The sequence below is a fragment of the Lathyrus oleraceus genome, chromosome 4, assembly GCF_024323335.1.
Source record: "Lathyrus oleraceus cultivar Zhongwan6 chromosome 4, CAAS_Psat_ZW6_1.0, whole genome shotgun sequence".
Classification (NCBI taxonomy): domain Eukaryota; kingdom Viridiplantae; phylum Streptophyta; class Magnoliopsida; order Fabales; family Fabaceae; genus Lathyrus; species Lathyrus oleraceus.
The window spans coordinates 332,082,012-332,097,528 of record NC_066582.1 but is presented as its reverse complement, the minus strand read 5'-3'; positions in this window follow the sequence as shown (position 1 = coordinate 332,097,528).

The following is a 15,517-nucleotide window of genomic DNA, read 5'->3' as shown; positions in this document are numbered from 1 at the left end:
AAATCAAGCAAACCAAGGTGTGACACACATTGTCAAACCTACATTAATCAGATCATATCTCAACAACCAAAAATGCAAAAAATGCAAACTCAACATCAAAATGACCAGCAAGATGTCTAGTTCAAGCATACCGAATTTCACATTCATTGGATCAACCATCATTGTTTCACAAAGAAAATGGCAAGCAAGGTGCAAGATAGTATATGCATACATAAACCCTAGGCAAATTTAAATTCTAACGGAGCACAAATTCTGGAAAAATACTCATAAAATAGTAGACATCATGAGGAACAAAGTGCAAAAAACCACACATGATTTGGATGATTATTTATGGAGTTATGATTTTTTAAGTGAAGAGAAAAATTAAAAAATGAATGTTGAAGCATGAATATGAATGGATGAGAAAATGAAATAAAATGCTAAAGGCCTAAATGGAAATGTTGTAGGCCAGGATCGAATGGATGCACGATTCAAATGTCCAAGCGCGCCAAGGCCAAACGCGGTCATTTTGGACCAAGCCCTAGGCGCATGCAGATCCATAATCCGCAGGTAACGCGGATGAACACGCGGGAAAATCCGCAGGAAAGGCTATGAAGGCCGCATGGAAATTCGCAGGTAATCTGCAACAATCTATGAACACGACGAAGATCCTCATGATCTTCATCATCAATTTTCCAAAAATTTCCAAACTCTCCAGAAATTAAAAACACGCATAGCATTGCAAAGATCTAACATCGGGCATCAATAATCAACAACAATTCCATCAAACAACATCATAACACGCATGGATCGAGCAAATTAATATTCATCATGAAAACTTCAATTCCTCAAATCTAAGTGAATAAGGCATGGTTTTCAACGATTTTAAGTTCAGCATGCTCGCACAAACGAGATCTATAACAATCACATAACAAAATTAAGAAAAGAGAGGATCGATTTCAACACCTCTTGAAGAGCAGCTTTCAAATTCGTGTGTTCCTGGCCTTTGCAGTGCTCCAATCGTGTTCTAGCAAGCTTATGGAGTGTATTGGATGAGTTCTTGATGTCCAATCGAGATTGAATCAACAGAATGAGGATTTCACCATTGTTGTGTTCTTGCTCCAAGCTACTTCAATTCTGCACGAAATCACCTGGTTCTAGCTTGAATGTTGCTCAGTGATGATGTTAGATGAAGAATTAAGCAAGAATTTATGCTTTGATTTGAAGAAATGAGAGAAAAATTTGAGAGAAAATTGAGAGCAAAAATTTGAGATCTGAAAAAATGAATTGTGGTTACTGATTTTCTGTTAGGTTTTAGCTTAAATACCCTCTACTAATCACCCTCTAAACATGATTAATTAATTGGTTAAGTGAATTAGCAAAATGAGGTGTTTTGGCCAAAATTGCATTTCACCCTTATGCATGTGCATGGTGCATGAACAGTGCACGAAATTAATTGAATTTCACTTAAATTTTCATTTTTGAGCTATTGGCAATGATGGAATATTCAAATAATTTGCCAATTTTAAACTTTAAAAATTCCCTCCAAAAATTCAAGTGAAAAATCAAATAATTATGTGATGAGAATTGAGGTAATGCAATGCATGTTTTGGAAAGTAGAAGTCAAGAGAAGAATTTAGCAAAAAGAACCACTTCATTTGGCCATTTGGTTGAGAAGTTATGCATGTTTGAAGTTCCATGTACACCTTGCCAAGTTTTGATCATATCTCTCCAACCATAAATGAGAAATGCATGTTCTTGGACTTTTTGGAAATGGGAGAGAAAGATCTACAACTTTCATGTTCAACAAAATTCCATTTGAAGCATTTTTGGTCATGTAATCTTGAGGAGAAAACCTTTCCATTTTTGGCAAATTCAAATTATAGGTCACTTTCTATTTTTGGACAGTTTTCATCTGACTTTATTTTCTTCAATTTTGATGTTTGAAATATCAAATGAGACTTGTTTGAACATGAATGAAGTATTTTCCATCACTTCCCACCTCCAAATCCAACAGTTGACTGAGCAGTTGACTGGCTAGGGTTTCAGTTGACTGAAGAATGTCTTGATGAGATTCAAGCCTCTACCACTTGTGATCTTGATTCAAAATGATATCACAACTCATATGAACTCTTGATTAATGATCATGGGGTCCAAATTCTTCATAATGGTCACCATCTATTGCCCATTGAAATACATTGACTGCCTTGACCTAAGATTGCTTCATCTGCAAGTAACAAGGTTAGATGACAATATTTTTGTACTTTTGGTTAGTAAACAAATGAAAAGCAATGATATACAAATGCAACACATGCTTGGTGATCAAGAACCACTCTCAAAAGATAACCCACCCACAGGGAAGGGAAGCAAGGTGCACAATGATCCTTGAGGCAATGAATGATATGATATGATGCCATGAGGGATCTTAGGGACAAAATTGGGGTCTTACAGGGACGAAATTTGAAAATTCACATGGGATTTGAAGAAGAATACAAGGGTTTGAAACTTTTGACCAAGAAGAATACAATAGAGTTTCACGTGATACCAATTAAAAGAATGTTTTTTATAAAAACAGACAACTGTAATCGATTGAAATAATGGTGTAACCGGTTGCAGCCCAATTAAAATGTATTTTTTGTTGCATGTGCAAGCGATTGAAGAAGGGGTGCAATCGATTGCATCTCAATAAAAAATAAATATTGTTTAAGGTGTAATCGATTGAAGGTGGGGTGCAATCGATTGCACCAAAAATTGATTTGATTATGTTTCTAGTGGAAAACGTATTTATAAGCATTTCAATCAATTGTAACATATGTGTAATCAATTGAACCTATAGAAAATTTTGAAAAATATTTTAAATATTTATGTAATTAAAGGAAAGGGAATCATATCATGAAGATCACATGATTAAATCATATTTAATAAAGTCAAAGTAATAAAAATGAATAAAATCAATAATATCAAGTATATAATCAAATCATATTAATGAAAAACAATAAAATCAATATAAATAAGTATATTTATACATATAAATATAGTTTAATGAGGAAGAATACATCTACCTTGTTAATGACATATGAGATTCTACGAATGTATTCAGATGAAATATTCAAGGGTCTTGACTTGATTAAATATCACTTCCGCTTAGAATACCAAGATCTCTTCTGATTTTGTAAAATGCGTCTCTTGGAAGCGGCTTTGTGTAGATGTCTGCTAGTTGATTTTGGGTATCAATAAAGGAAATTTCAATGTCGCCTTTTAGAACATGATCCCTTAAGAAGTGATGACGTATATCAATATGCTTGGTTCTTGAATGCATGATTGGATTCTTTGAAATATTGATTGCCCTAGTGTTGTTGCGCTTGAGAGATATGCTTCCTAGAATCATACCATAGTCATGAAGTTGTTGTTTTAATCAAAGTATCTGTGCACAACAACTACCATCAACAATATATTATGCTTCTGCAGTGTTGAGAGACACACTTGCTTGCTTTTTGTATGACCAAGAAACTAGGGTATGCAAGGGCAAACATGCCCAGTCCTTATTTTAATGATGTCAAACCTTTCTAATCACCCACAACGTGTCTTTGGACAATATCATCATAGTATAGAATGCATTCATCCTCTAGCATGTTCAAAATATAGGTTCAATGTGTCCGAGCATATAGAAAGATATCATAGATGTGAATCATGCACTTAATCATAGTAAATATCCTAATTTCATAGGAGATCAGTTTAAATTGGTCAAAATACATCTCAAAACTCATTTCTGGGAGTTTAAGTACTGTGAGTCGACTCATGACTCAGAGCAAAACTCTCGGGTCTAAATAGGTCGAGTCACAGGTCGACTCAATCCTGGGAAACCTGAATGAGTCAACTCATACACTTGTTACGTTGATTCATTGCCTATTTTCATTTGAACCATGTAGCCACGGGTCCGAACAAGTCGAGTCATAGCTCGACTCAACCCTGAAATAAACTCTATTTGTGTCGACTCTTCCCCTGTTTGAGTCGACTCATCACCTGTTTTACTTAATTTTCTACTGTGTAACTTTGAAAAATATTTCTGTTATGTTTTTTATTTGGTCCATGCATCATATAAATATTCATGTGTCTCTTCTTCGGAAAAATAACAAGAAAGGTGAAAGATATACACCAAAGTGCTCATCATCTTCATCTTCATTGCATTTCTCAATAATCACACATAATAGTCTTTATTGAGCATTGTGCATTGTTTTTGTGATAACGTCCAAATAAGATTGGTTTATCTTAGTTTGGGTTGAGGCTTTGTCTGGGTTTTTCTTGAATACAACCATTGGGGTTTTGTCCTCCAAGAATTAGGGGGTTTTGCACTAACCTTTGCTTCGCAGATTCAGCCGAGTGAAAAGTTTGAAGAACGGAAGGTTCGGTCAAACAAGTAACAGTAACCGGAGGATTGTGAAGAAAGCTTAGGGCTCAAGCGACTTTCGTTCAAAATTAGCTGAGCTGAAGTTTTGGAGAACGTGGCGTTCTTGAAAAAAGGTAGTGGTAACCGGAGGTTTGTTCAAAGCGCTTGAAGGACTTGGTTCAACTCAAATCAAGGGGAGAGAATAGAATATGATCTATAACAACTCTAGGGGTTTATTGGTGTTGATAATTTGTTATCTTGTATTGACTTTGCAACGTGTTAATAAAAACATCTCAATTCTAGATTTAGAATTGAGGGCAGACGTACCCTAAGCGAGGACGATAGGGGAACTGCCTCATCAATTTCGGTCTTGTTCTCTCTATCTCTTAACTCTTTCAATTCTGCATTAATTACGGTTTGTGTGAAATTAATAGTAAAATCAATATCGCTTGATTGTTGTGCATAGTAATTGTTCGATAAATTGGTGCAATAACTTTGATTGCAGCTGAGTAAAATTATTCACATTCAATTTGAGTGAAATTGAAACTTGGTGTGGAGTGCACACCAAGTGTTCGATAAAATTAATCTCACACAAATTTAGTAATATTATACTTGATCTCTTATTGCGTTTAAGCATTATTAGAGGTAACGATATCAAGGATTATAGTGGTTGATAAATTGATTTAGATAGTGGTTGATAATCTCTATCTTAAGTAATTCCATTCGGTTTCACGCATATCCGATCTTTCCATTAACGGATCGTTTAGACGATTATAATTTAGGGAGCTTCCGCAACCGTTGAAAACATTTTTAAAAAGCGCGAAATTTCAAAACAGATATCTTCAACCCCCTTCGAGATCGGTACTATCGTCTAACAAGTGGTATCACGAGCGTCGGTTCATCTAGTGCTTCACATATAACTTTTTAGAAAATGAGTAACGATCCTAAAGGGGCGTACAATAGGGTGCCTATTTTTACCAGTGAGAACTATAGTTATTGGAAAGATTGTATGCGTATCCATATCAACTCGATTGATAGGAAAGTATGGAAAGTCATCCAAGATGGTCCTATGGAAATAACCATGACCAATGTGCATGGTTTTGTTATACCTAAACTTGAAGCACAATGGAATGAAGAAGATGAGAAAAAGTATAGCTATGATTGGAAATCCAGAAATATGCTCATTGCTGCTTTAGGTGTTGATGAGTATTATAGGGTTTCCCATTGTACTAGTGTTAAAGCTATGTGGGACTCACTGTAAATTACACATGAGGGAACCAATGATGTCAAACTAGCTAGAATCAACACTTTAACTCAAGAATTTGACCTTTTTCATATGGAAGATGGTGAAACCATTGTCGATATGCAAAAGAGATTTTGTCATCTAATCAATCGGTTAAATGCTCTTGGTAGAAATACCCCTAATGATGTTACTACTAATAAAATCTTAAGATGTCTTAAAAGGGATTGTCTATCAAAAGTCACCGTAATTATGGAAGCCAATGATCTAAGAAAATTGGACATAATAACATTGTTTGGCAAGCTTCAAGAGCATGAGCAAGAGCTCATGAATATTGAGAAACATGAGAAAAATCAAAATAAGGAGAAGGAGAAAGATAAGAACATCAAAAGGAAGTTTATCGCTTTAAAGGCTTCAAGATATAAGTCATCCACAAAAAATGCGTGTGAGAGTGATTCAAGTGATGATGATAAAGATTCGAATGAAGACATGGGGTTGTTCGTAAGGAGGTATAATCGATACCTTAGAAAAAATGAAGTCCAACATTCGGATGAAAATCTTGTCAACTATAGAAGACAATCAAAATTCCTGAATCGAGAGGAAGGTAAGACAACTAAGTCAAAAGGATCATGCTTTAATAGCGAAAAAGCCGGTCACTATAAGTCGGACTGTCCCTTATTGAAGAAAGACAAAGGAAAAGATAAGTGCCATAACAAATCTAGCAAACCTAGAAGAGCATACATTGCATGGGAGAGCGATAGTGAGCCCTCAAGCGATGACAACTCAAGTGATGAAGAAGAAATTGTCAATCTTTGTCTTACACCTCATCAAAAGAAGAAAAAGAATGTAAGTGATTCCAAATATGATCGTGCTGATAAAATGTCTTATGCTTATTTGCAAAATGCCTTTAGTACTCTACACAACGAGGCTAAGGAAGCTTTTAAACGCTTGGCCTCAAATAAGAAAAATTTCAGTCATTTAGAAAAGAAGATTTCTGACTCCGAAAAGGAATTAGAAACTCTTAAGAAATCTATGATAGAGGCTGTTAAAGGCAAAACGAAAGATGATAAGGGGTTTTGGTTTAGATGGTCTGGATGTGAAACTTGTCACATTTGGCAAAGAGAGGTTAGAACTCTTCAAGCTAAATTAGACAAGGCTTTACAATCTAAAGTTACCTTTGCTACTGATCAATCACATTTTAGAAGTAACATGAATAATCCTTATCAAAAATACACTTATGTGGTAAAGGATCAAGTTAGCAAAAGCAACTCTCATATGAACTTAAATTGTTTATATTGTTGCAAAAAGGGACATACTATTGCTAACTGTCGATTTAGGAGATTTTTAGTTCCTAAAGGCATTTTTCAATGGTTTCCCAAATGCAACCAAAGTTTCACTTACACACTATGACCCAATGAAAATTGGGTACCTCCTTCCCTTGTTTAAATTTGTAGGTGGAATGTCTTGAGGATACGGAGATAACATGTGTTCTCGATAGCGGATGCTCAAGACACATGACGGGTGACACTTCCTTGTTCTTTGACTTTGTGGCTAAGAAGGAAGGGTTTGTAACCTAAGGTGACAATAACAAGGGAGATATACTTGGAAAAGGCCGTGTAGGTAATCCCTCATCTACTACTATCTCATACGTCATGTTAGTTAAAGGCCTTAAGCACAATCTCATTAGTATCAGCCAGTCATGTGACAAAGGGTATAAAGTTTTGTTTTCAAAAGATTGTTACATGATTGAACATAATGATAATAAGAATGATGTACTTAAGGGTTGGAGGGAAAATAATGTATACATGCTTAACTTTAATGAAGTATCCTTGACAAGCGCTAAATGTCTCGTCTCCATGATGAAGACTCGTGGTTTTGGCATAGGCGATTAGCGCATGTCAACTTTGACTTGCTAAATAAAGTTGTCGCAAAAGATCTAGTAGTTGGTCTTCCCAAAATCAAATTTTCAAAAGATCACTTATGTGATGCGTGCCAAATGGGAAAGCAAACAAGGATCTCGTTTAAATCTAAAAATATTGTTTCCACGACGAGATCCCTCGAATTTATCCATATGGACCTTTTTGGGCCATCTAGAATAAAAAGTCTAGGTGGAAACTACTATGGTTTTGTTATAGTAGGCGATTACTCTAGATTTTGTTGGACTATTTTCGTAGTAGGTAAAAGTGACACTTTTTCTGCTTTTGAAAAGTTTGCCAAGATGTCTCAACAAATTGAACACTAGCATAGTTACTATTCGAAGTGATCACGGAGGTGAATTTGAAAACCACCTCTTTGAGGAATTTTATGAAACAAACGGCATTGATCATAATTTTTCTGCTTCAAGAACTCCACAACAAAATGGAGTTATGGAACGTAAAAACAAAATTTTAGAAGAGCTTGGAAAGACTATGATCAATGAAAACGACTTTCCTAAATATTTTTGGGTCGATGCCATAAATACGGCTTGTTATGTATTGAATATGATACTCATTCGTCCTATTCTAAAAAAAACCTTATGAATTGCTAAAGGGAAGAAAGTCTAATGTTTCACATCTTCACATCTTCGGATGTAAATGCTTTGTATTAAACAATGGCAAAGAAAACCTTGGTAAATTTGACTCAAAAGCTGATGAAGGTATTTTTCTCGGATACTCTCAATCTAGTAAAGCATATAGAGTATACAACAAAAGGTTACTTATTGTTGAAGAATCCGTGCATGTTTCCTTTGATAAATCTTATCTGAAAATTATCGAAGAAGGTAGTATTGTTGATGGTGTAGGTGTTCCTTCGGAAGACATAATAAAAGATCAAGAAGAAAATCATGTTGAACCCCATCCGGAAAAAGATGAGGAGGAGCCGGATCTTATTTCCGAAAAGAAAGAGGAGGATCATTCTATTGATAACAATGATCTTCCTTTGGAATGTAAATATTGTAAGGATCATCCCATCGATAATATTCTAGGAGATATCTCAAAGGGAGTTACCACACGGTCAAAGATAAGTAACTTTTGTTATCACTTCGCTTTCGTCTCTCAAAATGAGCCTAAAAACTCCAAAGACGCGTTACTCGATGAACATTGGTTTCTAGCTATGCAAGAGGAACTTAATCGATTCAAAAGAAATGAGATGTGGGATCTTGTTCCCCCTCCACGAGACCATCTAGTAATCGGCACTAAATGGGTGTTTAGGAACAAGTTAGATGAAAACAGAGTCATAACTCGCAACAAGGCTCGCCTTGTTGCTCAAGGGTATAACCAAGAGGAAGGCATAGACTATGAGGAAACTTATGCCCTGGTTGCCCGACTCGAGGCTATACGCCTTTTGCTTGCCTATGCTTGTTCTCAAGATTTAAAATTATTTCAAATGGATGTTAAGAGCGCTTTCCTAAACAGGCACATTAATGAAAAGGTCTATGTATCTCAACCTCCTATCTTTGAAAACCAAGAGCATCCCAACTATGTTTATAAGCTCAAGCGGGCTTTGTACGGTCTCAAAAAAGCCCCTAGGACATGGTATGAGCGTCTTAGCAAATTTCTACTAGAGCAAGGATTCTCAAGAGGGAAGGTTGATACTACCCTTTTTATTAGGCGTCAAGGAAAACACTTCATTTTACTTCAAGTCTATGTAGATGACATTATTTTTGGATCTACTAACATAAATTTGGTCAAAGAATTCTCTAAGTTGATACAGGGAGAATTTGAAATGAGCATGATGGGGTTGCTAAATTACTTCCTCGGGTTCAAATCAAGCAACTTGAAGAAGGAACTTTTGTAAGCCAAACGAAGTATTGTAATGAGCTACTTAAGCGCTTCGATATGGCAAACTCCAAAGTAATCGACACTCCAATGCCTATTGTTGTTAATATGGATCAGGATGAAAATGGTAAGGCCGAAGATATAAAAAGGTATAGAGGTATGATCGGATCTCTCCTCTATCTTACTGCATCTCGACCAGACATTATGTTTAGTGTATGTATGTGTGCTAGGTATCAATCATATCCCAAAGAATCACATTTAAAAGTCGTCAAGCGCATACTTAGATACCTTTGTGGTACTTTAAAGTATGGGCTTTGGTTCTCTAAGGGAAGTGATTGCTCTTTGGTTGGTTACTCTGATTCCGACTTTTCCGATTGCAAATTGGATAGGAAAAGCACCAGTGGCACTTGTCATTTTTATTCAAATTCCTTGTTAAGTTGGCACAGCAAAAAGCAAGTTTTAGTTGCTTTGTCAACTGCCAAGGCGGAATACGTTGTTGCGGGTAATTGTTGCGCTCAAATTTTGTGGCTCAAACAACAATTACTCGACTTCGATGTTCAACTTGAACGTATTCCCATTTTTTGTGACAACACAAGCGCCATCAATTTAAACCAAAATTCCTATACTACATTCGCGCACTAAACATATTGAAATTCGGCATCACTTCCTTAGGGATCATGTTGAGAAAGGTAATGTTGTCTTCGAGCATGTTGATAGAAAAAATCAACTTGCCGATATTTTCACAAAACCACTTGCGACAGAGCCTTTCTTCCACATCCGTAGGAATTGGTGTTCCCGATATCTCGGATCGTGTTTATATATATATATATATATATATATATATATATATATATATATATATATATATATATATATATATATATATATATATATATATATATATATATATATATATATATCATGCTTGTCCATCCATTGATTTATAAGTGCGGGCTATGTGAGGGCACTTGTCGTCTATCACCATTGAAGGTAATGTTGTTCCTATCCATTTGACCTATATTGATCAACTATGTATGTATATATACTTGTTCTTTGTAATTTTTTACATTCATGTTGTTGGTTTGAACTAAATGTGATCCATTTCTATGCTTGAATTATGCTTGAACTTACTTAGGTATCATATTTAACATGCATTCAGCGTTAAGAAATTTTTTGAATCTCATGTCATCTAACAACTAACACGGGTCCCAACAGTTTGACCTATGAGTCGACTCATCAATCCCAGTATTTCCCTCAAGTCAGAACTGGTCGACCCATGAGTCGACTCATCACTGAGAACTCAATCCCAGTATTTTCCTCGGGTCCCAACTGGTCGACCTATGCGTCGACTCATCGCTACCCAGAATCTAGTCTTTTGGGATTTCAACATGAGTGTGTCGACCAGCCGGTAAATATGATGAATTTTCAACCATTGTCAACCAACCGGTAAATATGACGAATTTTCAACTGCATCCTAGCACAATCAATCAACTTGAGAGAAAACCTTTCACCATAAAGGTTAATGAAGATGCCAACAAGCACCTACAAAGATTTCTGACCATGAGTACCACTTTGAAAATTGATGGTCATACTGATGAAGCAAAAAATTTGAGAATGTTCATGTTTACTTTAGCTGAAGATGCGGAAGAATGGTTCTATTCTCTCCCAACCGGCAGTATCACATGATGAGAGGAGATGGAAACTGCATTCTTAAATGTGTACTTTCCAGCATCAGTATTCCTGAGAAAAGTGTATGAAATCCTGAACTTCAAACAGAAAGATGGTGAATCATTGGGAGATGCCTACAAAAGATTGAAAAGGGCCTTAGTAGCATGTCCAACTCATAATATGGATCAGACTGAACAAATGTAGATGTTTGTTAACGGGCTGAAATTAAAGATGAAACAGTTGATTGATACAGCAGTTGGTGGCTAAATAAATTTCTCAACAGCCACCGGTATTAAAAGGATTATTGAAGTAATAGCTGCCAATGAGCATCTAGAATTATACGATAGGTGTACTAGCCAACCGGAAAGGGTAATTGATCTAAAATTGGAAGCTAATAAAATTCGTCTGGAAGACATAGTTGCTACCGAAGTAGAAAAGAAATTAAAAGATATGAATATAGGTACTCAACAGATAGCTCAAGTCCAACCGGCTCAAGCCATCACTTGTGAAATCTGTAATGGACCTTATCACACGGTTTATTTCTTTGCTACCCCCCAACAAATTGAAGAGATCAAATTCTTAAAGCAGAATAATCCTTACACCAACACTTACAACCCAGGTTGGAAGAATCATCCTAACTTATCCTGGAAGGATCGGAGAGGGAATGCTCCGCAATAGGGTTAAGGACAACATCATACTCAGTACCAACAACACCAGCAACAACAAGCACCTAAAAAGGCAGAATGGGAAATTGCCATTGAAAAACTAGCCGCTCACAATTTGTAGTACCAAGAAGAAACTAGAAACAATCAGAAAAACACCATTTCCTCCATAAAATATATCGAAGTCCAAATGGGTCAGACAGCACAACAGTTAGCTTCAAATTCTCAAGCTCCAGGCACCTTGCCCAGTGGTACGGTGACACATCCGCGGGAGCATAACAATGTTAACGTTGTAGTAACCAGAAGTGGAAAGTCAACAAAAGAAAACAGTATGGAGGTAGATGGATCATTATAAGTGGATTTAGAAATCAAGGAAGCCAAGAACCAAGATGAGGAAGTAGTACTGATACCTGTCAAGGAGAAAGAAAAAGTTCCTAAACCAATCATCAAACTCCCTTACCCTCTGAGACAGAAGAAGAAAGATAAACATGAAAAAAAATTGAGAAGTTCTTGGAAATGTTCAAAAATCTTGAAATAAATATTCCATTTTCCGAGGTGCTAGAATAAATGCCAATATATGCTAAGTTCATGAAAGACATCATCTCCAAAAAATGCTCCACTGATATAGACCCGATCATCCTGACTGAAACGTGTAGCATCATTCTTCAAGGTATGAAAATCCCAGTGAAAAAGAAAGATAGGGGATCGGTTACTATTCCTTGCACCATTCGTGATAGAAAATTCAAAAAGGCTCTGATTGACTTAGGAGCAAGTGTGAGTTTGATGCCACTATCCATCTACAAGAAATTAGGCCTTCGTGTCGTTCAAGATACTCGGATGACACTTCAATTTGTCGATCGCTCTGTAAGGCGACCTTATGGAATAGTGGAAGACGTTCTGGTTAAGATAGATAACTTTGTTTTTCCAGTTGACTTTGTTATTCTGGAAATTCCTAAAGATGAGGAGATTCCTCTCATATTGGGCCGACCATTTTTTGAGACAGAACGGTGCATGATAGACATAGAGGAAGGAACGATTCCCCTCAAAGTCTATGACGAAGAGCTAAAAGTTGATGTGTGGAACACGATGCAATACAAATATGATATTGGCATAAGCCACACTGTAGAGATGATAAATCACGTAATTTCTCAAGAAATGGAAAAGAAAATGCCCCAATCACCGTTAGAACGTATTTTGAGTTTATCGATTTTCAAAAGTGATAAAGATGAGGGGTATTCAGAAGTGCTAGCTATGATGGATAAATAACCTAAATGGATTTGATCTAAACGACACCGGTGGGAAGATTTAAGACCACTCCCACCATCAGAAGTCACTCAAGAACCCAAAACAGATTTGAAACAGTTGCCAGCAAATCTGAAATATGTATTTCTAGATGCTGAAAAAAATGCTCAGCTATTATCAACGCCAGTTTACAAAGTGTCCAAGAAGCAGAACTCATTCAAGTGCTAAAAAAATACAAGGGTGCAATTGGATGGGCAATTGAGGATTTGAAAGGTATCAGCCCGACAGTTTGCATGCACAAGATCTTAATGGAAGATGATCGTAAGCCGGTAGTGCAACCCCAATGAAGACTTAACCCAACCATGAAAGAAGTGGTATGCAAAAAGGTTGAAAAATTGTTGGATGCGGGATTAATTTACCCTATTTTTGACAGATCATGGGTGAGTATAATACATGTGGTACCAAAAAGGGGGCGACTACAGTGATTAAAAATGTGAAGAATGAGTTAATTCCAACCAGAACTGTTACAGGTTGGAGAGTTTGCATCGATTACAGGAGATTGAATATGGCAACACGAAAAGACCACTTTCCTTTACCATTCATTGATCAAATGTTGGAAAGGTTACTCGATCATGACTACTATTGTTTCCTCAATGGGTACTCGGCATACAATCAGATTGTTGTGGCACCTGAGGATCAAGAGAATACCTCATTCACATGCCCCTATGGTGTTTTTGCTTATAGAAGAATGTCATTTGGGTTGTGCAATGCACCTGCCACTTTTCAGAGGTGTATGACATCAATATTTACTGACATGCTCGAAAAGCATATGGAAGTATTTATGGATGATTTTCGGTATTCGGTTCTTCTTTTGATAAATGTTTAACGAACTTGTCCCTTGTGTTAGAAAGATGCCGGCAAACAAATTTCATCCTAAATTAGGAGAAGTGCCATTTTATGGTACGTAAAGGGATAGTGTTGGGGCATAAGATTTCTAACCGAGACATCGAAATGGACGTAGAAAAAGTGGAGGCAATAACTAACTTACCACCACCGGTGAATGAAAAAGGCATCCGAAGTTTCTTGGGACATGCGGGGTTCTACCACATGCTCATAAGAGATTTCTCCAAGATCGCAAAACCATTCATTAACCTACTGGTGAAGGACACACCTTTCCTTTTAGACAAGAAGTGCAGCAAAGCCTTCGAGACCCTGAAGAAGGAACTTGTGTCTTCTCCCTGTAAGACCCCAATTTTGACCCTAAGATCCCTCATGTTATCTCATCATGTGCATTAGATTTGGGATCACACCTTGGCATCCTCCTCACCCCTCATTCCTTGGGATTGTATTAGGAGAGGTCACCAAGCACATTTGATTGTATCATACTTTGTTTTTCATTATTTACTAACCCATATACCAAAAATATGTCAATGTATAGTTTGTTGCTTTTGTAGGTAGTGTGTATGCTAACCCATGCTCTATCAAGCTCGTATCTAGGGTTTGAGACCCTCAATGCAAGGAGTTAAATCAAGATATGGTTTACATTTACTCTAGACATCATATATGAATCCCCATGATCTTCACATATCATTTTGATCAATAATTCATCAAGAGTTTCAAGCTTGTTTGTCTTGGAAGCCCTAATTCATCTAGGTATCTTGTATGACTTCCTCAATAGGTTTCTTCAAGGGATACTTCATATTACATCATCTTACACATATATGATCCTCCATGAGTCCCAAAAGTCAATAGAATATCAAGCTAGCAAGATGGTTCTTGGTGGTTGACCAGAGAAAGTCAACTGGTCAAAACTAAGGTTCCTTACACCCTATCTCCTGCAATATTTGTCATATGAAAATGATTCCAAGAGAAACTTTACTCAAAATGACATCCTAAACAACTTTTCATGTTGAATTCAAGAGCTAGTTTTACTTGTAAATTCATTTTTTATGGTGAAAGATTATAGGTCATTTTGTCTAAACCCTAGTTAGGAGTTCAAATTCCCAAGACCATAACTTGCTCAATTTTTATGAGATGAAATCCATTAAAATTCCATGATCATATTCAAGATGTCTACTTCAACCTGGATGTTTGGAGCAAGTTGAAATTCAACATGCAAGTGCATGTTCCAAGAGGAAACAATATAGGTCATTTTAGGCCATTACCAATGAACAAGTAATTTTCCTCAACTTCTAAAATACATACCTCCTTCATACCAAATCCAAATGAGGTCAAATTCATGACAAAATTAAATAGGTTTGAAAGAGCTACAACTTTTATGAAGGAACTTTTTCCATTTTAAGTCCATAGCAAAAGTTATTCAAGGTGGAAGAAGTGAACATTTGACTTGGTACATAGAAAATTTTCAAATATGTTTGATTTTCCAAACTTCCACCTTAAAATTCATCATGATCCAAGCTTCAAATGGAGAATTGTTCAACATGAAAGTTGTTCCCCTTGATCTCACCTTTCCAAAAAGTCATAGATCATCTCATTAAGATCAAAGTTAAAGGACTTGCGTATGGGTGCAATGTGTGGTACCATTTGAAAGAATTTCATGATCAAACTCATTCCAACTTTGCAT